General features: G+C 52.8%; 1 protein-coding gene, 38 non-coding genes and 2 pseudogenes across 39 annotated transcripts in view; all 41 read left to right on the top strand.

Annotated features, from left to right (window-relative positions):
* The window catches only part of LOC148826073 (uncharacterized), a 588,722-nt gene that overhangs the window by 244,183 nt on the left and 319,356 nt on the right, over positions 1-25,183 (top strand). The gene's annotated exons all lie outside the window — the stretch shown is intronic.
* On the top strand, positions 35-153 carry LOC148826265 (5S ribosomal RNA). Its single transcript, XR_016093546.1, has one exon. It is a non-coding gene; the product is annotated as a 5S ribosomal RNA (ribosomal RNA).
* LOC148826264 (5S ribosomal RNA) lies at positions 691-809 on the top strand. The gene has a single exon (XR_016093116.1). It is a non-coding gene; the product is annotated as a 5S ribosomal RNA (ribosomal RNA).
* Positions 1,347-1,465, top strand: LOC148826263 (5S ribosomal RNA). Its single transcript, XR_016093545.1, has one exon. It is a non-coding gene; the product is annotated as a 5S ribosomal RNA (ribosomal RNA).
* LOC148826262 (5S ribosomal RNA) lies at positions 2,003-2,121 on the top strand (annotated as a pseudogene).
* Positions 2,578-2,696, top strand: LOC148826261 (5S ribosomal RNA). The gene has a single exon (XR_016093544.1). It is a non-coding gene; the product is annotated as a 5S ribosomal RNA (ribosomal RNA).
* LOC148826260 (5S ribosomal RNA) lies at positions 3,234-3,352 on the top strand. The gene has a single exon (XR_016093543.1). It is a non-coding gene; the product is annotated as a 5S ribosomal RNA (ribosomal RNA).
* LOC148826259 (5S ribosomal RNA) lies at positions 3,890-3,998 on the top strand (annotated as a pseudogene).
* LOC148826258 (5S ribosomal RNA) lies at positions 4,536-4,654 on the top strand. The gene has a single exon (XR_016093541.1). It is a non-coding gene; the product is annotated as a 5S ribosomal RNA (ribosomal RNA).
* Positions 5,192-5,310, top strand: LOC148826257 (5S ribosomal RNA). The gene has a single exon (XR_016093540.1). It is a non-coding gene; the product is annotated as a 5S ribosomal RNA (ribosomal RNA).
* LOC148826256 (5S ribosomal RNA) lies at positions 5,767-5,885 on the top strand. The gene has a single exon (XR_016092902.1). It is a non-coding gene; the product is annotated as a 5S ribosomal RNA (ribosomal RNA).
* LOC148826255 (5S ribosomal RNA) lies at positions 6,423-6,541 on the top strand. Its single transcript, XR_016092798.1, has one exon. It is a non-coding gene; the product is annotated as a 5S ribosomal RNA (ribosomal RNA).
* LOC148826254 (5S ribosomal RNA) lies at positions 6,998-7,116 on the top strand. Its single transcript, XR_016093539.1, has one exon. It is a non-coding gene; the product is annotated as a 5S ribosomal RNA (ribosomal RNA).
* On the top strand, positions 7,654-7,772 carry LOC148826253 (5S ribosomal RNA). Its single transcript, XR_016093538.1, has one exon. It is a non-coding gene; the product is annotated as a 5S ribosomal RNA (ribosomal RNA).
* On the top strand, positions 8,229-8,347 carry LOC148826252 (5S ribosomal RNA). The gene has a single exon (XR_016093537.1). It is a non-coding gene; the product is annotated as a 5S ribosomal RNA (ribosomal RNA).
* LOC148826251 (5S ribosomal RNA) lies at positions 8,885-9,003 on the top strand. Its single transcript, XR_016093536.1, has one exon. It is a non-coding gene; the product is annotated as a 5S ribosomal RNA (ribosomal RNA).
* On the top strand, positions 9,541-9,659 carry LOC148826250 (5S ribosomal RNA). Its single transcript, XR_016092964.1, has one exon. It is a non-coding gene; the product is annotated as a 5S ribosomal RNA (ribosomal RNA).
* On the top strand, positions 10,116-10,234 carry LOC148826249 (5S ribosomal RNA). The gene has a single exon (XR_016093534.1). It is a non-coding gene; the product is annotated as a 5S ribosomal RNA (ribosomal RNA).
* Positions 10,772-10,890, top strand: LOC148826248 (5S ribosomal RNA). Its single transcript, XR_016093533.1, has one exon. It is a non-coding gene; the product is annotated as a 5S ribosomal RNA (ribosomal RNA).
* LOC148826247 (5S ribosomal RNA) lies at positions 11,347-11,465 on the top strand. Its single transcript, XR_016092843.1, has one exon. It is a non-coding gene; the product is annotated as a 5S ribosomal RNA (ribosomal RNA).
* On the top strand, positions 12,003-12,121 carry LOC148826246 (5S ribosomal RNA). Its single transcript, XR_016093532.1, has one exon. It is a non-coding gene; the product is annotated as a 5S ribosomal RNA (ribosomal RNA).
* LOC148826245 (5S ribosomal RNA) lies at positions 12,578-12,696 on the top strand. Its single transcript, XR_016093530.1, has one exon. It is a non-coding gene; the product is annotated as a 5S ribosomal RNA (ribosomal RNA).
* On the top strand, positions 13,234-13,352 carry LOC148826244 (5S ribosomal RNA). The gene has a single exon (XR_016093529.1). It is a non-coding gene; the product is annotated as a 5S ribosomal RNA (ribosomal RNA).
* LOC148826243 (5S ribosomal RNA) lies at positions 13,890-14,008 on the top strand. Its single transcript, XR_016092945.1, has one exon. It is a non-coding gene; the product is annotated as a 5S ribosomal RNA (ribosomal RNA).
* On the top strand, positions 14,465-14,583 carry LOC148826242 (5S ribosomal RNA). The gene has a single exon (XR_016093528.1). It is a non-coding gene; the product is annotated as a 5S ribosomal RNA (ribosomal RNA).
* LOC148826241 (5S ribosomal RNA) lies at positions 15,040-15,158 on the top strand. The gene has a single exon (XR_016093527.1). It is a non-coding gene; the product is annotated as a 5S ribosomal RNA (ribosomal RNA).
* On the top strand, positions 15,696-15,814 carry LOC148826240 (5S ribosomal RNA). Its single transcript, XR_016093526.1, has one exon. It is a non-coding gene; the product is annotated as a 5S ribosomal RNA (ribosomal RNA).
* Positions 16,352-16,470, top strand: LOC148826239 (5S ribosomal RNA). Its single transcript, XR_016093525.1, has one exon. It is a non-coding gene; the product is annotated as a 5S ribosomal RNA (ribosomal RNA).
* On the top strand, positions 16,927-17,045 carry LOC148826238 (5S ribosomal RNA). Its single transcript, XR_016093524.1, has one exon. It is a non-coding gene; the product is annotated as a 5S ribosomal RNA (ribosomal RNA).
* Positions 17,583-17,701, top strand: LOC148826237 (5S ribosomal RNA). The gene has a single exon (XR_016093522.1). It is a non-coding gene; the product is annotated as a 5S ribosomal RNA (ribosomal RNA).
* On the top strand, positions 18,239-18,357 carry LOC148826236 (5S ribosomal RNA). Its single transcript, XR_016093521.1, has one exon. It is a non-coding gene; the product is annotated as a 5S ribosomal RNA (ribosomal RNA).
* Positions 18,895-19,013, top strand: LOC148826235 (5S ribosomal RNA). The gene has a single exon (XR_016092978.1). It is a non-coding gene; the product is annotated as a 5S ribosomal RNA (ribosomal RNA).
* LOC148826234 (5S ribosomal RNA) lies at positions 19,551-19,669 on the top strand. Its single transcript, XR_016093519.1, has one exon. It is a non-coding gene; the product is annotated as a 5S ribosomal RNA (ribosomal RNA).
* LOC148826233 (5S ribosomal RNA) lies at positions 20,126-20,244 on the top strand. The gene has a single exon (XR_016093518.1). It is a non-coding gene; the product is annotated as a 5S ribosomal RNA (ribosomal RNA).
* Positions 20,782-20,900, top strand: LOC148826232 (5S ribosomal RNA). Its single transcript, XR_016093517.1, has one exon. It is a non-coding gene; the product is annotated as a 5S ribosomal RNA (ribosomal RNA).
* On the top strand, positions 21,438-21,556 carry LOC148826231 (5S ribosomal RNA). Its single transcript, XR_016093516.1, has one exon. It is a non-coding gene; the product is annotated as a 5S ribosomal RNA (ribosomal RNA).
* LOC148826230 (5S ribosomal RNA) lies at positions 22,094-22,212 on the top strand. Its single transcript, XR_016093515.1, has one exon. It is a non-coding gene; the product is annotated as a 5S ribosomal RNA (ribosomal RNA).
* LOC148826229 (5S ribosomal RNA) lies at positions 22,750-22,868 on the top strand. Its single transcript, XR_016093514.1, has one exon. It is a non-coding gene; the product is annotated as a 5S ribosomal RNA (ribosomal RNA).
* On the top strand, positions 23,406-23,524 carry LOC148826228 (5S ribosomal RNA). Its single transcript, XR_016093513.1, has one exon. It is a non-coding gene; the product is annotated as a 5S ribosomal RNA (ribosomal RNA).
* Positions 24,062-24,180, top strand: LOC148826227 (5S ribosomal RNA). The gene has a single exon (XR_016093512.1). It is a non-coding gene; the product is annotated as a 5S ribosomal RNA (ribosomal RNA).
* LOC148826226 (5S ribosomal RNA) lies at positions 24,718-24,836 on the top strand. The gene has a single exon (XR_016093316.1). It is a non-coding gene; the product is annotated as a 5S ribosomal RNA (ribosomal RNA).

Genomic DNA, 25,183 nt, shown 5'->3' with positions numbered 1-25,183 from the left:
CTCTATAAGAAGGGTGCCAGCGAGCCTTGCTCTCGCTTACGGCCACACCCCCTTGAGCACGCCTGATCTCGTCTGATCTCGGAAGCTAAACAGGGATGGGCCTGGTTAGTACTTGGATGGGAGACCGCCTGGGAATACCAGGTGCTGTAAGCTTTTAAGCGCAGGAGGCGCCCTATCCCCGCTCGCTCGCTCATTCCCCTGTTCACACGTGCAGTGCGGCTTGTCCGTCTGTTTATTTGTCAGCTTTGGCGAGACACGGGTGCTTGTGTATTAGCGTGAGCGTTTTTTATTCTGATCATGAACAGTTTTACAAGTCCGCAAAGGATCGAGGAAAGGTTTATCGCCAGCTGAAAAGAGACACAGCGCTTCGGCTGTGGAGACTTGTTCGGCTGGCGTTCGGGGAGTCGCGTTTTTCAGAATTGTATTGAGATCGTTTTCCACAGAGCTCAGATGTCAAAGCACAGCAGCAGCTCTCCACAGCGATCCTCTATAGCGCCCTTTCTCCCGCAGCTCCGTCCTCATTGGAAGGAAGCAAGAGTGAAAGGCTGAAGTGAAATAGAGCGGGGACGAAGGCAGTGAAGAGAGAGAACGTGGGAAGAAGAGAAAAACGCAAGGGAAAAAAAGCAGCGTCGTAAAAGAGGTGACGGAGCTGTCCTCTCTATAAGAAGGGTGCCAGCGAGCCTTGCTCTCGCTTACGGCCACACCCCCTTGAGCACGCCTGATCTCGTCTGATCTCAGAAGCTAAACAGGGATGGGCCTGGTTAGTACTTGGATGGGAGACCGCCTGGGAATACCAGGTGCTGTAAGCTTTTAAGCGCAGGAGGCGCCCTATCCCCGCTCGCTCGCTCATTCCCCTGTTCACACGTGCAGTGCGGCTTGTCCGTCTGTTTATTTGTCAGCTTTGGCGAGACACGGGTGCTTGTGTATTAGCGTGAGCGTTTTTTATTCTGATCATGAACAGTTTTACAAGTCCGCAAAGGATCGAGGAAAGGTTTATCGCCAGCTGAAAAGAGACACAGCGCTTCGGCTGTGGAGACTTGTTCGGCTGGCGTTCGGGGAGTCGCGTTTTTCAGAATTGTATTGAGATCGTTTTCCACAGAGCTCAGATGTCAAAGCACAGCAGCAGCTCTCCACAGCGATCCTCTATAGCGCCCTTTCTCCCGCAGCTCCGTCCTCATTGGAAGGAAGCAAGAGTGAAAGGCTGAAGTGAAATAGAGCGGGGACGAAGGCAGTGAAGAGAGAGAACGTGGGAAGAAGAGAAAAACGCAAGGGAAAAAAAGCAGCGTCGTAAAAGAGGTGACGGAGCTGTCCTCTCTATAAGAAGGGTGCCAGCGAGCCTTGCTCTCGCTTACGGCCACACCCCCTTGAGCACGCCTGATCTCGTCTGATCTCGGAAGCTAAACAGGGATGGGCCTGGTTAGTACTTGGATGGGAGACCGCCTGGGAATACCAGGTGCTGTAAGCTTTTAAGCGCAGGAGGCGCCCTATCCCCGCTCGCTCGCTCATTCCCCTGTTCACACGTGCAGTGCGGCTTGTCCGTCTGTTTATTTGTCAGCTTTGGCGAGACACGGGTGCTTGTGTATTAGCGTGAGCGTTTTTTATTCTGATCATGAACTGTTTTACAAGTCCGCAAAGGATCGAGGAAAGGTTTATCGCCAGCTGAAAAGAGACACAGCGCTTCGGCTGTGGAGACTTGTTCGGCTGGCGTTCGGGGAGTCGCGTTTTTCAGAATTGTATTGAGATCGTTTTCCACAGAGCTCAGATGTCAAAGCACAGCAGCAGCTCTCCACAGAGATCCTCTATAGCGCCCTTTCTCCCGCAGCTCCGTCCTCATTGGAAGGAAGCAAGAGTGAAAGGCTGAAGTGAAATAGAGCGGGGACGAAGGCAGTGAAGAGAGAGAACGTGGGAAGAAGAGAAAAACGCAAGGGAAAAAAAGCAGCGTCGTAAAAGAGGTGACGGAGCTGTCCTCTCTATAAGAAGGGTGCCAGCGAGCCTTGCTCTCGCTTACGGCCACACCCCCTTGAGCACGCCTGATCTTGTCTGATCTCGGAAGCTAAACAGGGATGGGCCTGGTTAGTACTTGGATGGGAGACCGCCTGGGAATACCAGGTGCTGTAAGCTTTTAAGCGCAGGAGGCGCCCTATCCCCGCTCGCTCGCTCATTCCCCTGTTCACACGTGCAGTGCGGCTTGTCCGTCTGTTTATTTGTCAGCTTTGGCGAGACACGGGTGCTTGTGTATTAGCGTGAGCGTTTTTTATTCTGATCATGAACAGTTTTACAAGTCCGCAAAGGATCGAGGAAAGGTTTATCGCCAGCTGAAAAGAGACACAGCGCTTCGGCTGTGGAGACTTGTTCGGCTGGCGTTCGGGGAGTCGCGTTTTTCAGAATTGTATTGAGATCGTTTTCCACAGAGCTCAGATGTCAAAGCACAGCAGCAGCTCTCCACAGCGATCCTCTATAGCGCCCTTTCTCCCGCAGCTCCGTCCTCATTGGAAGGAAGCAAGAAAAAAGCAGCGTCGTAAAAGAGGTGACGGAGCTGTCCTCTCTATAAGAAGGGTGCCAGCGAGCCTTGCTCTCGCTTACGGCCACACCCCCTTGAGCACGCCTGATCTCGTCTGATCTCGGAAGCTAAACAGGGATGGGCCTGGTTAGTACTTGGATGGGAGACCGCCTGGGAATACCAGGTGCTGTAAGCTTTTAAGCGCAGGAGGCGCCCTATCCCCGCTCGCTCGCTCATTCCCCTGTTCACACGTGCAGTGCGGCTTGTCCGTCTGTTTATTTGTCAGCTTTGGCGAGACACGGGTGCTTGTGTATTAGCGTGAGCGTTTTTTATTCTGATCATGAACAGTTTTACAAGTCCGCAAAGGATCGAGGAAAGGTTTATCGCCAGCTGAAAAGAGACACAGCGCTTCGGCTGTGGAGACTTGTTCGGCTGGCGTTCGGGGAGTCGCGTTTTTCAGAATTGTATTGAGATCGTTTTCCACAGAGCTCAGATGTCAAAGCACAGCAGCAGCTCTCCACAGCGATCCTCTATAGCGCCCTTTCTCCCGCAGCTCCGTCCTCATTGGAAGGAAGCAAGAGTGAAAGGCTGAAGTGAAATAGAGCGGGGACGAAGGCAGTGAAGAGAGAGAACGTGGGAAGAAGAGAAAAACGCAAGGGAAAAAAAGCAGCGTCGTAAAAGAGGTGACGGAGCTGTCCTCTCTATAAGAAGGGTGCCAGCGAGCCTTGCTCTCGCTTACGGCCACACCCCCTTGAGCACGCCTGATCTCGTCTGATCTCGGAAGCTAAACAGGGATGGGCCTGGTTAGTACTTGGATGGGAGACCGCCTGGGAATACCAGGTGCTGTAAGCTTTTAAGCGCAGGAGGCGCCCTATCCCCGCTCGCTCGCTCATTCCCCTGTTCACACGTGCAGTGCGGCTTGTCCGTCTGTTTATTTGTCAGCTTTGGCGAGACACGGGTGCTTGTGTATTAGCGTGAGCGTTTTTTATTCTGATCATGAACAGTTTTACAAGTCCGCAAAGGATCGAGGAAAGGTTTATCGCCAGCTGAAAAGAGACACAGCGCTTCGGCTGTGGAGACTTGTTCGGCTGGCGTTCGGGGAGTCGCGTTTTTCAGAATTGTATTGAGATCGTTTTCCACAGAGCTCAGATGTCAAAGCACAGCAGCAGCTCTCCACAGCGATCCTCTATAGCGCCCTTTCTCCCGCAGCTCCGTCCTCATTGGAAGGAAGCAAGAGTGAAAGGCTGAAGTGAAATAGAGCGGGGACGAAGGCAGTGAAGAGAGAGAACGTGGGAAGAAGAGAAAAACGCAAGGGAAAAAAAGCAGCGTCGTAAAAGAGGTGACGGAGCTGTCCTCTCTATAAGAAGGGTGCCAGCGAGCCTTGCTCTCGCTTACGGCCACACCCCCTTGAGCACGCCTGATCTTGGAAGCTAAACAGGGATGGGCCTGGTTAGTACTTGGATGGGAGACCGCCTGGGAATACCAGGTGCTGTAAGCTTTTAAGCGCAGGAGGCGCCCTATCCCCGCTCGCTCGCTCATTCCCCTGTTCACACGTGCAGTGCGGCTTGTCCGTCTGTTTATTTGTCAGCTTTGGCGAGACACGGGTGCTTGTGTATTAGCGTGAGCGTTTTTTATTCTGATCATGAACAGTTTTACAAGTCCGCAAAGGATCGAGGAAAGGTTTATCGCCAGCTGAAAAGAGACACAGCGCTTCGGCTGTGGAGACTTGTTCGGCTGGCGTTCGGGGAGTCGCGTTTTTCAGAATTGTATTGAGATCGTTTTCCACAGAGCTCAGATGTCAAAGCACAGCAGCAGCTCTCCACAGCGATCCTCTATAGCGCCCTTTCTCCCGCAGCTCCGTCCTCATTGGAAGGAAGCAAGAGTGAAAGGCTGAAGTGAAATAGAGCGGGGACGAAGGCAGTGAAGAGAGAGAACGTGGGAAGAAGAGAAAAACGCAAGGGAAAAAAAGCAGCGTCGTAAAAGAGGTGACGGAGCTGTCCTCTCTATAAGAAGGGTGCCAGCGAGCCTTGCTCTCGCTTACGGCCACACCCCCTTGAGCACGCCTGATCTCGTCTGATCTCGGAAGCTAAACAGGGATGGGCCTGGTTAGTACTTGGATGGGAGACCGCCTGGGAATACCAGGTGCTGTAAGCTTTTAAGCGCAGGAGGCGCCCTATCCCCGCTCGCTCGCTCATTCCCCTGTTCACACGTGCAGTGCGGCTTGTCCGTCTGTTTATTTGTCAGCTTTGGCGAGACACGGGTGCTTGTGTATTAGCGTGAGCGTTTTTTATTCTGATCATGAACAGTTTTACAAGTCCGCAAAGGATCGAGGAAAGGTTTATCGCCAGCTGAAAAGAGACACAGCGCTTCGGCTGTGGAGACTTGTTCGGCTGGCGTTCGGGGAGTCGCGTTTTTCAGAATTGTATTGAGATCGTTTTCCACAGAGCTCAGATGTCAAAGCACAGCAGCAGCTCTCCACAGCGATCCTCTATAGCGCCCTTTCTCCCGCAGCTCCGTCCTCATTGGAAGGAAGCAAGAGTGAAAGGCTGAAGTGAAATAGAGCGGGGACGAAGGCAGTGAAGAGAGAGAACGTGGGAAGAAGAGAAAAACGCAAGGGAAAAAAAGCAGCGTCGTAAAAGAGGTGACGGAGCTGTCCTCTCTATAAGAAGGGTGCCAGCGAGCCTTGCTCTCGCTTACGGCCACACCCCCTTGAGCACGCCTGATCTCGTCTGATCTCGGAAGCTAAACAGGGATGGGCCTGGTTAGTACTTGGATGGGAGACCGCCTGGGAATACCAGGTGCTGTAAGCTTTTAAGCGCAGGAGGCGCCCTATCCCCGCTCGCTCGCTCATTCCCCTGTTCACACGTGCAGTGCGGCTTGTCCGTCTGTTTATTTGTCAGCTTTGGCGAGACACGGGTGCTTGTGTATTAGCGTGAGCGTTTTTTATTCTGATCATGAACAGTTTTACAAGTCCGCAAAGGATCGAGGAAAGGTTTATCGCCAGCTGAAAAGAGACACAGCGCTTCGGCTGTGGAGACTTGTTCGGCTGGCGTTCGGGGAGTCGCGTTTTTCAGAATTGTATTGAGATCGTTTTCCACAGAGCTCAGATGTCAAAGCACAGCAGCAGCTCTCCACAGCGATCCTCTATAGCGCCCTTTCTCCCGCAGCTCCGTCCTCATTGGAAGGAAGCAAGAAAAAAGCAGCGTCGTAAAAGAGGTGACGGAGCTGTCCTCTCTATAAGAAGGGTGCCAGCGAGCCTTGCTCTCGCTTACGGCCACACCCCCTTGAGCACGCCTGATCTCGTCTGATCTCGGAAGCTAAACAGGGATGGGCCTGGTTAGTACTTGGATGGGAGTCCGCCTGGGAATACCAGGTGCTGTAAGCTTTTAAGCGCAGGAGGCGCCCTATCCCCGCTCGCTCGCTCATTCCCCTGTTCACACGTGCAGTGCGGCTTGTCCGTCTGTTTATTTGTCAGCTTTGGCGAGACACGGGTGCTTGTGTATTAGCGTGAGCGTTTTTTATTCTGATCATGAACAGTTTTACAAGTCCGCAAAGGATCGAGGAAAGGTTTATCGCCAGCTGAAAAGAGACACAGCGCTTCGGCTGTGGAGACTTGTTCGGCTGGCGTTCGGGGAGTCGCGTTTTTCAGAATTGTATTGAGATCGTTTTCCACAGAGCTCAGATGTCAAAGCACAGCAGCAGCTCTCCACAGCGATCCTCTATAGCGCCCTTTCTCCCGCAGCTCCGTCCTCATTGGAAGGAAGCAAGAGTGAAAGGCTGAAGTGAAATAGAGCGGGGACGAAGGCAGTGAAGAGAGAGAACGTGGGAAGAAGAGAAAAACGCAAGGGAAAAAAAGCAGCGTCGTAAAAGAGGTGACGGAGCTGTCCTCTCTATAAGAAGGGTGCCAGCGAGCCTTGCTCTCGCTTGCGGCCACACCCCCTTGAGCACGCCTGATCTCGTCTGATCTCGGAAGCTAAACAGGGTTGGGCCTGGTTAGTACTTGGATGGGAGACCGCCTGGGAATACCAGGTGCTGTAAGCTTTTAAGCGCAGGAGGCGCCCTATCCCCGCTCGCTCGCTCATTCCCCTGTTCACACGTGCAGTGCGGCTTGTCCGTCTGTTTATTTGTCAGCTTTGGCGAGACACGGGTGCTTGTGTATTAGCGTGAGCGTTTTTTATTCTGATCATGAACAGTTTTACAAGTCCGCAAAGGATCGAGGAAAGGTTTATCGCCAGCTGAAAAGAGACACAGCGCTTCGGCTGTGGAGACTTGTTCGGCTGGCGTTCGGGGAGTCGCGTTTTTCAGAATTGTATTGAGATCGTTTTCCACAGAGCTCAGATGTCAAAGCACAGCAGCAGCTCTCCACAGCGATCCTCTATAGCGCCCTTTCTCCCGCAGCTCCGTCCTCATTGGAAGGAAGCAAGAAAAAAGCAGCGTCGTAAAAGAGGTGACGGAGCTGTCCTCTCTATAAGAAGGGTGCCAGCGAGCCTTGCTCTCGCTTACGGCCACACCCCCTTGAGCACGCCTGATCTCGTCTGATCTCGGAAGCTAAACAGGGATGGGCCTGGTTAGTACTTGGATGGGAGACCGCCTGGGAATACCAGGTGCTGTAAGCTTTTAAGCGCAGGAGGCGCCCTATCCCCGCTCGCTCGCTCATTCCCCTGTTCACACGTGCAGTGCGGCTTGTCCGTCTGTTTATTTGTCAGCTTTGGCGAGACACGGGTGCTTGTGTATTAGCGTGAGCGTTTTTTATTCTGATCATGAACAGTTTTACAAGTCCGCAAAGGATCGAGGAAAGGTTTATCGCCAGCTGAAAAGAGACACAGCGCTTCGGCTGTGGAGACTTGTTCGGCTGGCGTTCGGGGAGTCGCGTTTTTCAGAATTGTATTGAGATCGTTTTCCACAGAGCTCAGATGTCAAAGCACAGCAGCAGCTCTCCACAGCGATCCTCTATAGCGCCCTTTCTCCCGCAGCTCCGTCCTCATTGGAAGGAAGCAAGAGTGAAAGGCTGAAGTGAAATAGAGCGGGGACGAAGGCAGTGAAGAGAGAGAACGTGGGAAGAAGAGAAAAACGCAAGGGAAAAAAAGCAGCGTCGTAAAAGAGGTGACGGAGCTGTCCTCTCTATAAGAAGGGTGCCAGCGAGCCTTGCTCTCGCTTACGGCCACACCCCCTTGAGCACGCCTGATCTCGTCTGATCTCGGAAGCTAAACAGGGATGGGCCTGGTTAGTACTTGGATGGGAGACCGCCTGGGAATACCAGGTGCTGTAAGCTTTTAAGCGCAGGAGGCGCCCTATCCCCGCTCGCTCGCTCATTCCCCTGTTCACACGTGCAGTGCGGCTTGTCCGTCTGTTTATTTGTCAGCTTTGGCGAGACACGGGTGCTTGTGTATTAGCGTGAGCGTTTTTTATTCTGATCATGAACAGTTTTACAAGTCCGCAAAGGATCGAGGAAAGGTTTATCGCCAGCTGAAAAGAGACACAGCGCTTCGGCTGTGGAGACTTGTTCGGCTGGCGTTCGGGGAGTCGCGTTTTTCAGAATTGTATTGAGATCGTTTTCCACAGAGCTCAGATGTCAAAGCACAGCAGCAGCTCTCCACAGCGATCCTCTATAGCGCCCTTTCTCCCGCAGCTCCGTCCTCATTGGAAGGAAGCAAGAAAAAAGCAGCGTCGTAAAAGAGGTGACGGAGCTGTCCTCTCTATAAGAAGGGTGCCAGCGAGCCTTGCTCTCGCTTACGGCCACACCCCCTTGAGCACGCCTGATCTCGTCTGATCTCGGAAGCTAAACAGGGATGGGCCTGGTTAGTACTTGGATGGGAGACCGCCTGGGAATACCAGGTGCTGTAAGCTTTTAAGCGCAGGAGGCGCCCTATCCCCGCTCGCTCGCTCATTCCCCTGTTCACACGTGCAGTGCGGCTTGTCCGTCTGTTTATTTGTCAGCTTTGGCGAGACACGGGTGCTTGTGTATTAGCGTGAGCGTTTTTTATTCTGATCATGAACAGTTTTACAAGTCCGCAAAGGATCGAGGAAAGGTTTATCGCCAGCTGAAAAGAGACACAGCGCTTCGGCTGTGGAGACTTGTTCGGCTGGCGTTCGGGGAGTCGCGTTTTTCAGAATTGTATTGAGATCGTTTTCCACAGAGCTCAGATGTCAAAGCACAGCAGCAGCTCTCCACAGCGATCCTCTATAGCGCCCTTTCTCCCGCAGCTCCGTCCTCATTGGAAGGAAGCAAGAGTGAAAGGCTGAAGTGAAATAGAGCGGGGACGAAGGCAGTGAAGAGAGAGAACGTGGGAAGAAGAGAAAAACGCAAGGGAAAAAAAGCAGCGTCGTAAAAGAGGTGACGGAGCTGTCCTCTCTATAAGAAGGGTGCCAGCGAACCTTGCTCTCGCTTACGGCCACACCCCCTTGAGCACGCCTGATCTCGTCTGATCTCGGAAGCTAAACAGGGATGGGCCTGGTTAGTACTTGGATGGGAGACCGCCTGGGAATACCAGGTGCTGTAAGCTTTTAAGCGCAGGAGGCGCCCTATCCCCGCTCGCTCGCTCATTCCCCTGTTCACACGTGCAGTGCGGCTTGTCCGTCTGTTTATTTGTCAGCTTTGGCGAGACACGGGTGCTTGTGTATTAGCGTGAGCGTTTTTTATTCTGATCATGAACAGTTTTACAAGTCCGCAAAGGATCGAGGAAAGGTTTATCGCCAGCTGAAAAGAGACACAGCGCTTCGGCTGTGGAGACTTGTTCGGCTGGCGTTCGGGGAGTCGCGTTTTTCAGAATTGTATTGAGATCGTTTTCCACAGAGCTCAGATGTCAAAGCACAGCAGCAGCTCTCCACAGCGATCCTCTATAGCGCCCTTTCTCCCGCAGCTCCGTCCTCATTGGAAGGAAGCAAGAGTGAAAGGCTGAAGTGAAATAGAGCGGGGACGAAGGCAGTGAAGAGAGAGAACGTGGGAAGAAGAGAAAAACGCAAGGGAAAAAAAGCAGCGTCGTAAAAGAGGTGACGGAGCTGTCCTCTCTATAAGAAGGGTGCCAGCGAGCCTTGCTCTCGCTTACGGCCACACCCCCTTGAGCATGCCTGATCTCGTCTGATCTCGGAAGCTAAACAGGGATGGGCCTGGTTAGTACTTGGATGGGAGACCGCCTGGGAATACCAGGTGCTGTAAGCTTTTAAGCGCAGGAGGCGCCCTATCCCCGCTCGCTCGCTCATTCCCCTGTTCACACGTGCAGTGCGGCTTGTCCGTCTGTTTATTTGTCAGCTTTGGCGAGACACGGGTGCTTGTGTATTAGCGTGAGCGTTTTTTATTCTGATCATGAACAGTTTTACAAGTCCGCAAAGGATCGAGGAAAGGTTTATCGCCAGCTGAAAAGAGACACAGCGCTTCGGCTGTGGAGACTTGTTCGGCTGGCGTTCGGGGAGTCGCGTTTTTCAGAATTGTATTGAGATCGTTTTCCACAGAGCTCAGATGTCAAAGCACAGCAGCAGCTCTCCACAGCGATCCTCTATAGCGCCCTTTCTCCCGCAGCTCCGTCCTCATTGGAAGGAAGCAAGAAAAAAGCAGCGTCGTAAAAGAGGTGACGGAGCTGTCCTCTCTATAAGAAGGGTGCCAGCGAGCCTTGCTCTCGCTTACGGCCACACCCCCTTGAGCACGCCTGATCTCGTCTGATCTCGGAAGCTAAACAGGGATGGGCCTGGTTAGTACTTGGATGGGAGACCGCCTGGGAATACCAGGTGCTGTAAGCTTTTAAGCGCAGGAGGCGCCCTATCCCCGCTCGCTCGCTCATTCCCCTGTTCACACGTGCAGTGCGGCTTGTCCGTCTGTTTATTTGTCAGCTTTGGCGAGACACGGGTGCTTGTGTATTAGCGTGAGCGTTTTTTATTCTGATCATGAACAGTTTTACAAGTCCGCAAAGGATCGAGGAAAGGTTTATCGCCAGCTGAAAAGAGACACAGCGCTTCGGCTGTGGAGACTTGTTCGGCTGGCGTTCGGGGAGTCGCGTTTTTCAGAATTGTATTGAGATCGTTTTCCACAGAGCTCAGATGTCAAAGCACAGCAGCAGCTCTCCACAGCGATCCTCTATAGCGCCCTTTCTCCCGCAGCTCCGTCCTCATTGGAAGGAAGCAAGAGTGAAAGGCTGAAGTGAAATAGAGCGGGGACGAAGGCAGTGAAGAGAGAGAACGTGGGAAGAAGAGAAAAACGCAAGGGAAAAAAAGCAGCGTCGTAAAAGAGGTGACGGAGCTGTCCTCTCTATAAGAAGGGTGCCAGCGAGCCTTGCTCTTGCTTACGGCCACACCCCCTTGAGCACGCCTGATCTCGTCTGATCTCGGAAGCTAAACAGGGATGGGCCTGGTTAGTACTTGGATGGGAGACCGCCTGGGAATACCAGGTGCTGTAAGCTTTTAAGCGCAGGAGGCGCCCTATCCCCGCTCGCTCGCTCATTCCCCTGTTCACACGTGCAGTGCGGCTTGTCCGTCTGTTTATTTGTCAGCTTTGGCGAGACACGGGTGCTTGTGTATTAGCGTGAGCGTTTTTTATTCTGATCATGAACAGTTTTACAAGTCCGCAAAGGATCGAGGAAAGGTTTATCGCCAGCTGAAAAGAGACACAGCGCTTCGGCTGTGGAGACTTGTTCGGCTGGCGTTCGGGGAGTCGCGTTTTTCAGAATTGTATTGAGATCGTTTTCCACAGAGCTCAGATGTCAAAGCACAGCAGCAGCTCTCCACAGCGATCCTCTATAGCGCCCTTTCTCCCGCAGCTCCGTCCTCATTGGAAGGAAGCAAGAAAAAAGCAGCGTCGTAAAAGAGGTGACGGAGCTGTCCTCTCTATAAGAAGGGTGCCAGCGAGCCTTGCTCTCGCTTACGGCCACACCCCCTTGAGCACGCCTGATCTCGTCTGATCTCGGAAGCTAAACGGGGATGGGCCTGGTTAGTACTTGGATGGGAGACCGCCTGGGAATACCAGGTGCTGTAAGCTTTTAAGCGCAGGAGGCGCCCTATCCCCGCTCGCTCGCTCATTCCCCTGTTCACACGTGCAGTGCGGCTTGTCCGTCTGTTTATTTGTCAGCTTTGGCGAGACACGGGTGCTTGTGTATTAGCGTGAGCGTTTTTTATTCTGATCATGAACAGTTTTACAAGTCCGCAAAGGATCGAGGAAAGGTTTATCGCCAGCTGAAAAGAGACACAGCGCTTCGGCTGTGGAGACTTGTTCGGCTGGCGTTCGGGGAGTCGCGTTTTTCAGAATTGTATTGAGATCGTTTTCCACAGAGCTCAGATGTCAAAGCACAGCAGCAGCTCTCCACAGCGATCCTCTATAGCGCCCTTTCTCCCGCAGCTCCGTCCTCATTGGAAGGAAGCAAGAGTGAAAGGCTGAAGTGAAATAGAGCGGGGACGAAGGCAGTGAAGAGAGAGAACGTGGGAAGAAGAGAAAAACGCAAGGGAAAAAAAGCAGCGTCGTAAAAGAGGTGACGGAGCTGTCCTCTCTATAAGAAGGGTGCCAGCGAGCCTTGCTCTCGCTTACGGCCACACCCCCTTGAGCACGCCTGATCTCGTCTGATCTCGGAAGCTAAACAGGGATGGGCCTGGTTAGTACTTGGATGGGAGACCGCCTGGGAATACCAGGTGCTGTAAGCTTTTAAGCGCAGGAGGCGCCCAATCCCCGCTCGCTCGCTCATTCCCCTGTTCACACGTGCAGTGCGGCTTGTCCGTCTGTTTATTTGTCAGCTTTGGCGAGACACGGGTGCTTGTGTATTAGCGTGAGCGTTTTTTATTCTGATCATGAACAGTTTTACAAGTCCGCAAAGGATCGAGGAAAGGTTTATCGCCAGCTGAAAAGAGACACAGCGCTTCGGCTGTGGAGACTTGTTCGGCTGGCGTTCGGGGAGTCGCGTTTTTCAGAATTGTATTGAGATCGTTTTCCACAGAGCTCAGATGTCAAAGCACAGCAGCAGCTCTCCACAGCGATCCTCTATAGCGCCCTTTCTCCCGCAGCTCCGTCCTCATTGGAAGGAAGCAAGAAAAAAGCAGCGTCGTAAAAGAGGTGACGGAGCTGTCCTCTCTATAAGAAGGGTGCCAGCGAGCCTTGCTCTCGCTTACGGCCACACCCCCTTGAGCACGCCTGATCTCGTCTGATCTCGGAAGCTAAACAGGGATGGGCCTGGTTAGTACTTGGATGGGAGACCGCCTGGGAATACCAGGTGCTGTAAGCTTTTAAGCGCAGGAGGCGCCCTATCCCCGCTCGCTCGCTCATTCCCCTGTTCACACGTGCAGTGCGGCTTGTCCGTCTGTTTATTTGTCAGCTTTGGCGAGACACGGGTGCTTGTGTATTAGCGTGAGCGTTTTTTATTCTGATCATGAACAGTTTTACAAGTCCGCAAAGGATCGAGGAAAGGTTTATCGCCAGCTGAAAAGAGACACAGCGCTTCGGCTGTGGAGACTTGTTCGGCTGGCGTTCGGGGAGTCGCGTTTTTCAGAATTGTATTGAGATCGTTTTCCACAGAGCTCAGATGTCAAAGCACAGCAGCAGCTCTCCACAGCGATCCTCTATAGCGCCCTTTCTCCCGCAGCTCCGTCCTCATTGGAAGGAAGCAAGAGTGAAAGGCTGAAGTGAAATAGAGCGGGGACGAAGGCAGTGAAGAGAGAGAACGTGGGAAGAAGAGAAAAACGCAAGGGAAAAAAAGCAGCGTCGTAAAAGAGGTGACGGAGCTGTCCTCTCTATAAGAAGGGTGCCAGCGAGCCTTGCTCTCGCTTACGGCCACACCCCCTTGAGCACGCCTGATCTCGTCTGATCTCGGAAGCTAAACAGGGATGGGCCTGGTTAGTACTTGGATGGGAGACCGCCTGGGAATACCAGGTGCTGTAAGCTTTTAAGCGCAGGAGGCGCCCTATCCCCGCTCGCTCGCTCATTCCCCTGTTCACACGTGCAGTGCGGCTTGTCCGTCTGTTTATTTGTCAGCTTTGGCGAGACACGGGTGCTTGTGTATTAGCGTGAGCGTTTTTTATTCTGATCATGAACAGTTTTACAAGTCCGCAAAGGATCGAGGAAAGGTTTATCGCCAGCTGAAAAGAGACACAGCGCTTCGGCTGTGGAGACTTGTTCGGCTGGCGTTCGGGGAGTCGCGTTTTTCAGAATTGTATTGAGATCGTTTTCCACAGAGCTCAGATGTCAAAGCACAGCAGCAGCTCTCCACAGCGATCCTCTATAGCGCCCTTTCTCCCGCAGCTCCGTCCTCATTGGAAGGAAGCAAGAGTGAAAGGCTGAAGTGAAATAGAGCGGGGACGAAGGCAGTGAAGAGAGAGAACGTGGGAAGAAGAGAAAAACGCAAGGGAAAAAAAGCAGCGTCGTAAAAGAGGTGACGGAGCTGTCCTCTCTATAAGAAGGGTGCCAGCGAGCCTTGCTCTCGCTTACGGCCACACCCCCTTGAGCACGCCTGATCTCGTCTGATCTCGGAAGCTAAACAGGGATGGGCCTGGTTAGTACTTGGATGGGAGACCGCCTGGGAATGCCAGGTGCTGTAAGCTTTTAAGCGCAGGAGGCGCCCTATCCCCGCTCGCTCGCTCATTCCCCTGTTCACACGTGCAGTGCGGCTTGTCCGTCTGTTTATTTGTCAGCTTTGGCGAGACACGGGTGCTTGTGTATTAGCGTGAGCGTTTTTTATTCTGATCATGAACAGTTTTACAAGTCCGCAAAGGATCGAGGAAAGGTTTATCGCCAGCTGAAAAGAGACACAGCGCTTCGGCTGTGGAGACTTGTTCGGCTGGCGTTCGGGGAGTCGCGTTTTTCAGAATTGTATTGAGATCGTTTTCCACAGAGCTCAGATGTCAAAGCACAGCAGCAGCTCTCCACAGCGATCCTCTATAGCGCCCTTTCTCCCGCAGCTCCGTCCTCATTGGAAGGAAGCAAGAAAAAAGCAGCGTCGTAAAAGAGGTGACGGAGCTGTCCTCTCTATAAGAAGGGTGCCAGCGAGCCTTGCTCTCGCTTACGGCCACACCCCCTTGAGCACGCCTGATCTCGTCTGATCTCGGAAGCTAAACAGGGATGGGCCTGGTTAGTACTTGGATGGGAGACCGCCTGGGAATACCAGGTGCTGTAAGCTTTTAAGCGCAGGAGGCGCCCTATCCCCGCTCGCTCGCTCATTCCCCTGTTCACACGTGCAGTGCGGCTTGTCCGTCTGTTTATTTGTCAGCTTTGGCGAGACACGGGTGCTTGTGTATTAGCGTGAGCGTTTTTTATTCTGATCATGAACAGTTTTACAAGTCCGCAAAGGATCGAGGAAAGGTTTATCGCCAGCTGAAAAGAGACACAGCGCTTCGGCTGTGGAGACTTGTTCGGCTGGCGTTCGGGGAGTCGCGTTTTTCAGAATTGTATTGAGATCGTTTTCCACAGAGCTCAGATGTCAAAGCACAGCAGCAGCTCTCCACAGCGATCCTCTATAGCGCCCTTTCTCCCGCAGCTCCGTCCTCATTGGAAGGAAGCAAGAAAAAAGCAGCGTCGTAAAAGAGGTGACGGAGCTGTCCTCTCTATAAGAAGGGTGCCAGCGAGCCTTGCTCTCGCTTACGGCCACACCCCCTTGAGCACGCCTGATCTCGTCTGATCTCGGAAGCTAAACAGGGATGGGCCTGGTTAGTACTTGGATGGGAGACCGCCTGGGAATACCAGGTGCTGTAAGCTTTTAAGCGCAGGAGGCGCCCTATCCCCGCTCGCTCGCTCATTCCCCTGTTCACACGTGCAGTGCGGCTTGTCCGTCTGTTTATTTGTCAGCTTTGGCGAGACACGGGTGCTTGTGTATTAGCGTGAGCGTTTTTTATTCTGATCATGAACAGTTTTACAAGTCCGCAAAGGATCGAGGAAAGGTTTATCGCCAGCTGAAAAGAGACACAGCGCTTCGGCTGTGGAGACTTGTTCGGCTGGCGTTCGGGGAGTCGCGTTTTTCAGAATTGTATTGAGATCGTTTTCCACAGAGCTCAGATGTCAAAGCACAGCAGCAGCTCTCCACAGCGATCCTCTATAGCGCCCTTTCTCCCGCAGCTCCGTCCTCATTGGAAGGAAGCAAGAGTGAAAGGCTGAAGTGAAATAGAGCGGGGACGAAGGCAGTGAAGAGAGAGAACGTGGGAAGAAGAGAAAAACGCAAGGGAAAAAAAGCAGCGTCGTAAAAGAGGTGACGGAGCTGTCCTCTCTATAAGAAGGGTGCCAGCGAGCCTTGCTCTCGCTTACGGCCACACCCCCTTGAGCACGCCTGATCTCGTCTGATCTCGGAAGCTAAACAGGGATGGGCCTGGTTAGTACTTGGATGGGAGACCGCCTGGGAATACCAGGTGCTGTAAGCTTTTAAGCGCAGGAGGCGCCCTATCCCCGCTCGCTCGCTCATTCCCCTGTTCACACGTGCAGTGCGGCTTGTCCGTCTGTTTATTTGTCAGCTTTGGCGAGACACGGGTGCTTGTGTATTAGCGTGAGCGTTTTTTATTCTGATCATGAACAGTTTTACAAGTCCGCAAAGGATCGAGGAAAGGTTTATCGCCAGCTGAAAAGAGACACAGCGCTTCGGCTGTGGAGACTTGTTCGGCTGGCGTTCGGGGAGTCGCGTTTTTCAGAATTGTATTGAGATCGTTTTCCACAGAGCTCAGATGTCAAAGCACAGCAGCAGCTCTCCACAGCGATCCTCTATAGCGCCCTTTCTCCCGCAGCTCCGTCCTCATTGGAAGGAAGCAAGAGTGAAAGGCTGAAGTGAAATAGAGCGGGGATGAAGGCAGTGAAGAGAGAGAACGTGGGAAGAAGAGAAAAACGCAAGGGAAAAAAAGCAGCGTCGTAAAAGAGGTGACGGAGCTGTCCTCTCTATAAGAAGGGTGCCAGCGAGCCTTGCTCTCGCTTACGGCCACACCCCCTTGAGCACGCCTGATCTCGTCTGATCTCGGAAGCTAAACAGGGATGGGCCTGGTTAGTACTTGGATGGGAGACCGCCTGGGAATACCAGGTGCTGTAAGCTTTTAAGCGCAGGAGGCGCCCTATCCCCGCTCGCTCGCTCATTCCCCTGTTCACACGTGCAGTGCGGCTTGTCCGTCTGTTTATTTGTCAGCTTTGGCGAGACACGGGTGCTTGTGTATTAGCGTGAGCGTTTTTTATTCTGATCATGAACAGTTTTACAAGTCCGCAAAGGATCGAGGAAAGGTTTATCGCCAGCTGAAAAGAGACACAGCGCTTCGGCTGTGGAGACTTGTTCGGCTGGCGTTCGGGGAGTCGCGTTTTTCAGAATTGTATTGAGATCGTTTTCCACAGAGCTCAGATGTCAAAGCACAGCAGCAGCTCTCCACAGCGATCCTCTATAGCGCCCTTTCTCCCGCAGCTCCGTCCTCATTGGAAGGAAGCAAGAAAAAAGCAGCGTCGTAAAAGAGGTGACGGAGCTGTCCTCTCTATAAGAAGGGTGCCAGCGAGCCTTGCTCTCGCTTACGGCCACACCCCCTTGAGCACGCCTGATCTCGTCTGATCTCGGAAGCTAAACAGGGATGGGCCTGGTTAGTACTTGGATGGGAGACCGCCTGGGAATACCAGGTGCTGTAAGCTTTTAAGCGCAGGAGGCGCCCTATCCCCGCTCGCTCGCTCATTCCCCTGTTCACACGTGCAGTGCGGCTTGTCCGTCTGTTTATTTGTCAGCTTTGGCGAGACACGGGTGCTTGTGTATTAGCGTGAGCGTTTTTTATTCTGATCATGAACAGTTTTACAAGTCCGCAAAGGATCGAGGAAAGGTTTATCGCCAGCTGAAAAGAGACACAGCGCTTCGGCTGTGGAGACTTGTTCGGCTGGCGTTCGGGGAGTCGCGTTTTTCAGAATTGTATTGAGATCGTTTTCCACAGAGCTCAGATGTCAAAGCACAGCAGCAGCTCTCCACAGCGATCCTCTATAGCGCCCTTTCTCCCGCAGCTCCGTCCTCATTGGAAGGAAGCAAGAGTGAAAGGCTGAAGTGAAATAGAGCGGGGACGAAGGCAGTGAAGAGAGAGAACGTGGGAAGAAGAGAAAAACGCAAGGGAAAAAAAGCAGCGTCGTAAAAGAGGTGACGGAGCTGTCCTCTCTATAAGAAGGGTGCCAGCGAGCCTTGCTCTCGCTTACGGCCACACCCCCTTGAGCACGCCTGATCTCGTCTGATCTCGGAAGCTAAACAGGGATGGGCCTGGTTAGTACTTGGATGGGAGACCGCCTGGGAATACCAGGTGCTGTAAGCTTTTAAGCGCAGGAGGCGCCCTATCCCCGCTCGCTCGCTCATTCCCCTGTTCACACGTGCAGTGCGGCTTGTCCGTCTGTTTATTTGTCAGCTTTGGCGAGACACGGGTGCTTGTGTATTAGCGTGAGCGTTTTTTATTCTGATCATGAACAGTTTTACAAGTCCGCAAAGGATCGAGGAAAGGTTTATCGCCAGCTGAAAAGAGACACAGCGCTTCGGCTGTGGAGACTTGTTCGGCTGGCGTTCGGGGAGTCGCGTTTTTCAGAATTGTATTGAGATCGTTTTCCACAGAGCTCAGATGTCAAAGCACAGCAGCAGCTCTCCACAGCGATCCTCTATAGCGCCCTTTCTCCCGCAGCTCCGTCCTCATTGGAAGGAAGCAAGAGTGAAAGGCTGAAGTGAAATAGAGCGGGGACGAAGGCAGTGAAGAGAGAGAACGTGGGAAGAAGAGAAAAACGCAAGGGAAAAAAAGCAGCGTCGTAAAAGAGGTGACGGAGCTGTCCTCTCTATAAGAAGGGTGCCAGCGAGCCTTGCTCTCGCTTACGGCCACACCCCCTTGAGCACGCCTGATCTCGTCTGATCTCGGAAGCTAAACAGGGATGGGCCTGGTTAGTACTTGGATGGGAGACCGCCTGGGAATACCAGGTGCTGTAAGCTTTTAAGCGCAGGAGGCGCCCTATCCCCGCTCGCTCGCTCATTCCCCTGTTCACACGTGCAGTGCGGCTTGTCCGTCTGTTTATTTGTCAGCTTTGGCGAGACACGGGTGCTTGTGTATTAGCGTGAGCGTTTTTTATTCTGATCATGAACAGTTTTACAAGTCCGCAAAGGATCCAGGAAAGGTTTATCGCCAGCTGAAAAGAGACACAGCGCTTCGGCTGTGGAGACTTGTTCGGCTGGCGTTCGGGGAGTCGCGTTTTTCAGAATTGTATTGAGATCGTTTTCCACAGAGCTCAGATGTCAAAGCACAGCAGCAGCTCTCCACAGCGATCCTCTATAGCGCCCTTTCTCCCGCAGCTCCGTCCTCATTGGAAGGAAGCAAGAGTGAAAGGCTGAAGTGAAATAGAGCGGGGACGAAGGCAGTGAAGAGAGAGAACGTGGGAAGAAGAGAAAAACGCAAGGGAAAAAAAGCAGCGTCGTAAAAGAGGTGACGGAGCTGTCCTCTCTATAAGAAGGGTGCCAGCGAGCCTTGCTCTCGCTTACGGCCACACCCCCTTGAGCACGCCTGATCTCGTCTGATCTCGGAAGCTAAACAGGGATGGGCTTGGTTAGTACTTGGATGGGAGACCGCCTGGGAATACCAGGTGCTGTAAGCTTTTAAGCGCAGGAGGCGCCCTATCCCCGCTCGCTCGCTCATTCCCCTGTTCACACGTGCAGTGCGGCTTGTCCGTCTGTTTATTTGTCAGCTTTGGCGAGACACGGGTGCTTGTGTATTAGCGTGAGCGTTTTTTATTCTGATCATGAACAGTTTTACAAGTCCGCAAAGGATCGAGGAAAGGTTTATCGCCAGCTGAAAAGAGACACAGCGCTTCGGCTGTGGAGACTTGTTCGGCTGGCGTTCGGGGAGTCGCGTTTTTCAGAATTGTATTGAGATCGTTTTCCACAGAGCTCAGATGTCAAAGCACAGCAGCAGCTCTCCACAGCGATCCTCTATAGCGCCCTTTCTCCCGCAGCTCCGTCCTCATTGGAAGGAAGCAAGAGTGAAAGGCTGAAGTGAAATAGAGCGGGGACGAAGGCAGTGAAGAGAGAGAACGTGGGAAGAAGAGAAAAACGCAAGGGAAAAAAAGCAGCGTCGTAAAAGAGGTGACGGAGCTGTCCTCTCTATAAGAAGGGTGCCAGCGAGCCTTGCTCTCGCTTACGGCCACACCCCCTTGAGCACGCCTGATCTCGTCTGATCTCGGAAGCTAAACAGGGATGGGCCTGGTTAGTACTTGGATGGGAGACCGCCTGGGAATACCAGGTGCTGTAAGCTTTTAAGCGCAGGAGGCGCCCTATCCCCGCTCGCTCGCTCATTCCCCTGTTCACACGTGCAGTGCGGCTTGTCCGTCTGTTTATTTGTCAGCTTTGGCGAGACACGGGTGCTTGTGTATTAGCGTGAGCGTTTTTTATTCTGATCATGAACAGTTTTACAAGTCCGCAAAGGATCGAGGAAAGGTTTATCGCCAGCTGAAAAGAGACACAGCGCTTCGGCTGTGGAGACTTGTTCGGCTGGCGTTCGGGGAGTCGCGTTTTTCAGAATTGTATTGAGATCGTTTTCCACAGAGCTCAGATGTCAAAGCACAGCAGCAGCTCTCCACAGCGATCCTCTATAGCGCCCTTTCTCCCGCAGCTCCGTCCTCATTGGAAGGAAGCAAGAAAAAAGCAGCGTCGTAAAAGAGGTGACGGAGCTGTCCTCTCTATAAGAAGGGTGCCAGCGAGCCTTGCTCTCGCTTACGGCCACACCCCCTTGAGCACGCCTGATCTCGTCTGATCTCGGAAGCTAAACAGGGATGGGCCTGGTTAGTACTTGGATGGGAGACCGCCTGGGAATACCAGGTGCTGTAAGCTTTTAAGCGCAGGAGGCGCCCTATCCCCGCTCGCTCGCTCATTCCCCTGTTCACACGTGCAGTGCGGCTTGTCCGTCTGTTTATTTGTCAGCTTTGGCGAGACACGGGTGCTTGTGTATTAGCGTGAGCGTTTTTTATTCTGATCATGAACAGTTTTACAAGTCCGCAAAGGATCGAGGAAAGGTTTATCGCCAGCTGAAAAGAGACACAGCGCTTCGGCTGTGGAGACTTGTTCGGCTGGCGTTCGGGGAGTCGCGTTTTTCAGAATTGTATTGAGATCGTTTTCCACAGAGCTCAGATGTCAAAGCACAGCAGCAGCTCTCCACAGCGATCCTCTATAGCGCCCTTTCTCCCGCAGCTCCGTCCTCATTGGAAGGAAGCAAGAGTGAAAGGCTGAAGTGAAATAGAGCGGGGACGAAGGCAGTGAAGAGAGAGAACGTGGGAAGAAGAGAAAAACGCAAGGGAAAAAAAGCAGCGTCGTAAAAGAGGTGACGGAGCTGTCCTCTCTATAAGAAGGGTGCCAGCGAGCCTTGCTCTCGCTTACGGCCACACCCCCTTGAGCACGCCTGATCTCGTCTGATCTCGGAAGCTAAACAGGGATGGGCCTGGTTAGTACTTGGATGGGAGACCGCCTGGGAATACCAGGTGCTGTAAGCTTTTAAGCGCAGGAGGCGCCCTATCCCCGCTCGCTCGCTCATTCCCCTGTTCACACGTGCAGTGCGGCTTGTCCGTCTGTTTATTTGTCAGCTTTGGCGAGACACGGGTGCTTGTGTATTAGCGTGAGCGTTTTTTATTCTGATCATGAACAGTTTTACAAGTCCGCAAAGGATCCAGGAAAGGTTTATCGCCAGCTGAAAAGAGACACAGCGCTTCGGCTGTGGAGACTTGTTCGGCTGGCGTTCGGGGAGTCGCGTTTTTCAGAATTGTATTGAGATCGTTTTCCACAGAGCTCAGATGTCAAAGCACAGCAGCAGCTCTCCACAGCGATCCTCTATAGCGCCCTTTCTCCCGCAGCTCCGTCCTCATTGGAAGGAAGCAAGAGTGAAAGGCTGAAGTGAAATAGAGCGGGGACGAAGGCAGTGAAGAGAGAGAACGTGGGAAGAAGAGAAAAACGCAAGGGAAAAAAAGCAGCGTCGTAAAAGAGGTGACGGAGCTGTCCTCTCTATAAGAAGGGTGCCAGCGAGCCTTGCTCTCGCTTACGGCCACACCCCCTTGAGCACGCCTGATCTCGTCTGATCTCGGAAGCTAAACAGGGATGGGCCTGGTTAGTACTTGGATGGGAGACCGCCTGGGAATACCAGGTGCTGTAAGCTTTTAAGCGCAGGAGGCGCCCTATCCCCGCTCGCTCGCTCATTCCCCTGTTCACACGTGCAGTGCGGCTTGTCCGTCTGTTTATTTGTCAGCTTTGGCGAGACACGGGTGCTTGTGTATTAGCGTGAGCGTTTTTTATTCTGATCATGAACAGTTTTACAAGTCCGCAAAGGATCCAGGAAAGGTTTATCGCCAGCTGAAAAGAGACACAGCGCTTCGGCTGTGGAGACTTGTTCGGCTGGCGTTCGGGGAGTCGCGTTTTTCAGAATTGTATTGAGATCGTTTTCCACAGAGCTCAGATGTCAAAGCACAGCAGCAGCTCTCCACAGCGATCCTCTATAGCGCCCTTTCTCCCGCAGCTCCGTCCTCATTGGAAGGAAGCAAGAGTGAAAGGCTGAAGTGAAATAGAGCGGGGACGAAGGCAGTGAAGAGAGAGAACGTGGGAAGAAGAGAAAAACGCAAGGGAAAAAAAGCAGCGTCGTAAAAGAGGTGACGGAGCTGTCCTCTCTATAAGAAGGGTGCCAGCGAGCCTTGCTCTCGCTTACGGCCACACCCCCTTGAGCACGCCTGATCTCGTCTGATCTCGGAAGCTAAACAGGGATGGGCCTGGTTAGTACTTGGATGGGAGACCGCCTGGGAATACCAGGTGCTGTAAGCTTTTAAGCGCAGGAGGCGCCCTATCCCCGCTCGCTCGCTCATTCCCCTGTTCACACGTGCAGTGCGGCTTGTCCGTCTGTTTATTTGTCAGCTTTGGCGAGACACGGGTGCTTGTGTATTAGCGTGAGCGTTTTTTATTCTGATCATGAACAGTTTTACAAGTCCGCAAAGGATCCAGGAAAGGTTTATCGCCAGCTGAAAAGAGACACAGCGCTTCGGCTGTGGAGACTTGTTCGGCTGGCGTTCGGGGAGTCGCGTTTTTCAGAATTGTATTGAGATCGTTTTCCACAGAGCTCAGATGTCAAAGCACAGCAGCAGCTCTCCACAGCGATCCTCTATAGCGCCCTTTCTCCCGCAGCTCCGTCCTCATTGGAAGGAAGCAAGAGTGAAAGGCTGAAGTGAAATAGAGCGGGGGCGAAGGCAGTGAAGAGAGAGAACGTGGGAAGAAGAGAAAAACGCAAGGGAAAAAAAGCAGCGTCGTAAAAGAGGTGACGGAGCTGTCCTCTCTATAAGAAGGGTGCCAGCGAGCCTTGCTCTCGCTTACGGCCACACCCCCTTGAGCACGCCTGATCTCGTCTGATCTCGGAAGCTAAACAGGGATGGGCCTGGTTAGTACTTGGATGGGAGACCGCCTGGGAATACCAGGTGCTGTAAGCTTTTAAGCGCAGGAGGCGCCCTATCCCCGCTCGCTCGCTCATTCCCCTGTTCACACGTGCAGTGCGGCTTGTCCGTCTGTTTATTTGTCAGCTTTGGCGAGACACGGGTGCTTGTGTATTAGCGTGAGCGTTTTTTATTCTGATCATGAACAGTTTTACAAGTCCGCAAAGGATCGAGGAAAGGTTTATCGCCAGCTGAAAAGAGACACAGCGCTTCGGCTGTGGAGACTTGTTCGGCTGGCGTTCGGGGAGTCGCGTTTTTCAGAATTGTATTGAGATCGTTTTCCACAGAGCTCAGATGTCAAAGCACAGCAGCAGCTCTCCACAGCGATCCTCTATAGCGCCCTTTCTCCCGCAGCTCCGTCCTCATTGGAAGGAAGCAAGAGTGAAAGGCTGAAGTGAAATAGAGCGGGGACGAAGGCAGTGAAGAGAGAGAACGTGGGAAGAAGAGAAAAACGCAAGGGAAAAAAAGCAGCGTCGTAAAAGAGGTGACGGAGCTGTCCTCTCTATAAGAAGGGTGCCAGCGAGCCTTGCTCTCGCTTACGGCCACACCCCCTTGAGCACGCCTGATCTCGTCTGATCTCGGAAGCTAAACAGGGATGGGCCTGGTTAGTACTTGGATGGGAGACCGCCTGGGAATACCAGGTGCTGTAAGCTTTTAAGCGCAGGAGGCGCCCTATCCCCGCTCGCTCGCTCATTCCCCTGTTCACACGTGCAGTGCGGCTTGTCCGTCTGTTTATTTGTCAGCTTTGGCGAGACACGGGTGCTTGTGTATTAGCGTGAGCGTTTTTTATTCTGATCATGAACAGTTTTACAAGTCCGCAAAGGATCGAGGAAAGGTTTATCGCCAGCTGAAAAGAGACACAGCGCTTCGGCTGTGGAGACTTGTTCGGCTGGCGTTCGGGGAGTCGCGTTTTTCAGAATTGTATTGAGATCGTTTTCCACAGAGCTCAGATGTCAAAGCACAGCAGCAGCTCTCCACAGCGATCCTCTATAGCGCCCTTTCTCCCGCAGCTCCGTCCTCATTGGAAGGAAGCAAGAGTGAAAGGCTGAAGTGAAATAGAGCGGGGACGAAGGCAGTGAAGAGAGAGAACGTGGGAAGAAGAGAAAAACGCAAGGGAAAAAAAGCAGCGTCGTAAAAGAGGTGACGGAGCTGTCCTCTCTATAAGAAGGGTGCCAGCGAGCCTTGCTCTCGCTTACGGCCACACCCCCTTGAGCACGCCTGATCTCGTCTGATCTCGGAAGCTAAACAGGGATGGGCCTGGTTAGTACTTGGATGGGAGACCGCCTGGGAATACCAGGTGCTGTAAGCTTTTAAGCGCAGGAGGCGCCCTATCCCCGCTCGCTCGCTCATTCCCCTGTTCACACGTGCAGTGCGGCTTGTCCGTCTGTTTATTTGTCAGCTTTGGCGAGACACGGGTGCTTGTGTATTAGCGTGAGCGTTTTTTATTCTGATCATGAACAGTTTTACAAGTCCGCAAAGGATCGAGGAAAGGTTTATCGCCAGCTGAAAAGAGACACAGCGCTTCGGCTGTGGAGACTTGTTCGGCTGGCGTTCGGGGAGTCGCGTTTTTCAGAATTGTATTGAGATCGTTTTCCACAGAGCTCAGATGTCAAAGCACAGCAGCAGCTCTCCACAGCGATCCTCTATAGCGCCCTTTCTCCCGCAGCTCCGTCCTCATTGGAAGGAAGCAAGAGTGAAAGGCTGAAGTGAAATAGAGCGGGGACGAAGGCAGTGAAGAGAGAGAACGTGGGAAGAAGAGAAAAACGCAAGGGAAAAAAAGCAGCGTCGTAAAAGAGGTGACGGAGCTGTCCTCTCTATAAGAAGGGTGCCAGCGAGCCTTGCTCTCGCTTACGGCCACACCTCCTTGAGCACGCCTGATCTCGTCTGATCTCGGAAGCTAAACAGGGATGGGCCTGGTTAGTACTTGGATGGGAGACCGCCTGGGAATACCAGGTGCTGTAAGCTTTTAAGCGCAGGAGGCGCCCTATCCCCGCTCGCTCGCTCATTCCCCTGTTCACACGTGCAGTGCGGCTTGTCCGTCTGTTTATTTGTCAGCTTTGGCGAGACACGGGTGCTTGTGTATTAGCGTGAGCGTTTTTTATTCTGATCATGAACAGTTTTACAAGTCCGCAAAGGATCGAGGAAAGGTTTATCGCCAGCTGAAAAGAGACACAGCGCTTCGGCTGTCGAGACTTGTTCGGCTGGCGTTCGGGGAGTCGCGTTTTTCAGAATTGTATTGAGATCGTTTTCCACAGAGCTCAGATGTCAAAGCACAGCAGCAGCTCTCCACAGCGATCCTCTATAGCGCCCTT

The sequence above is a fragment of the Atractosteus spatula genome, chromosome 10 (genome assembly GCF_055471065.1).
Source record: "Atractosteus spatula isolate fAtrSpa1 chromosome 10, fAtrSpa1.hap1, whole genome shotgun sequence".
Taxonomy (NCBI): domain Eukaryota; kingdom Metazoa; phylum Chordata; class Actinopteri; order Semionotiformes; family Lepisosteidae; genus Atractosteus; species Atractosteus spatula.
Note: the sequence above shows the minus strand (reverse complement) of the source record. Positions and strands in the feature narration are given on the sequence as shown.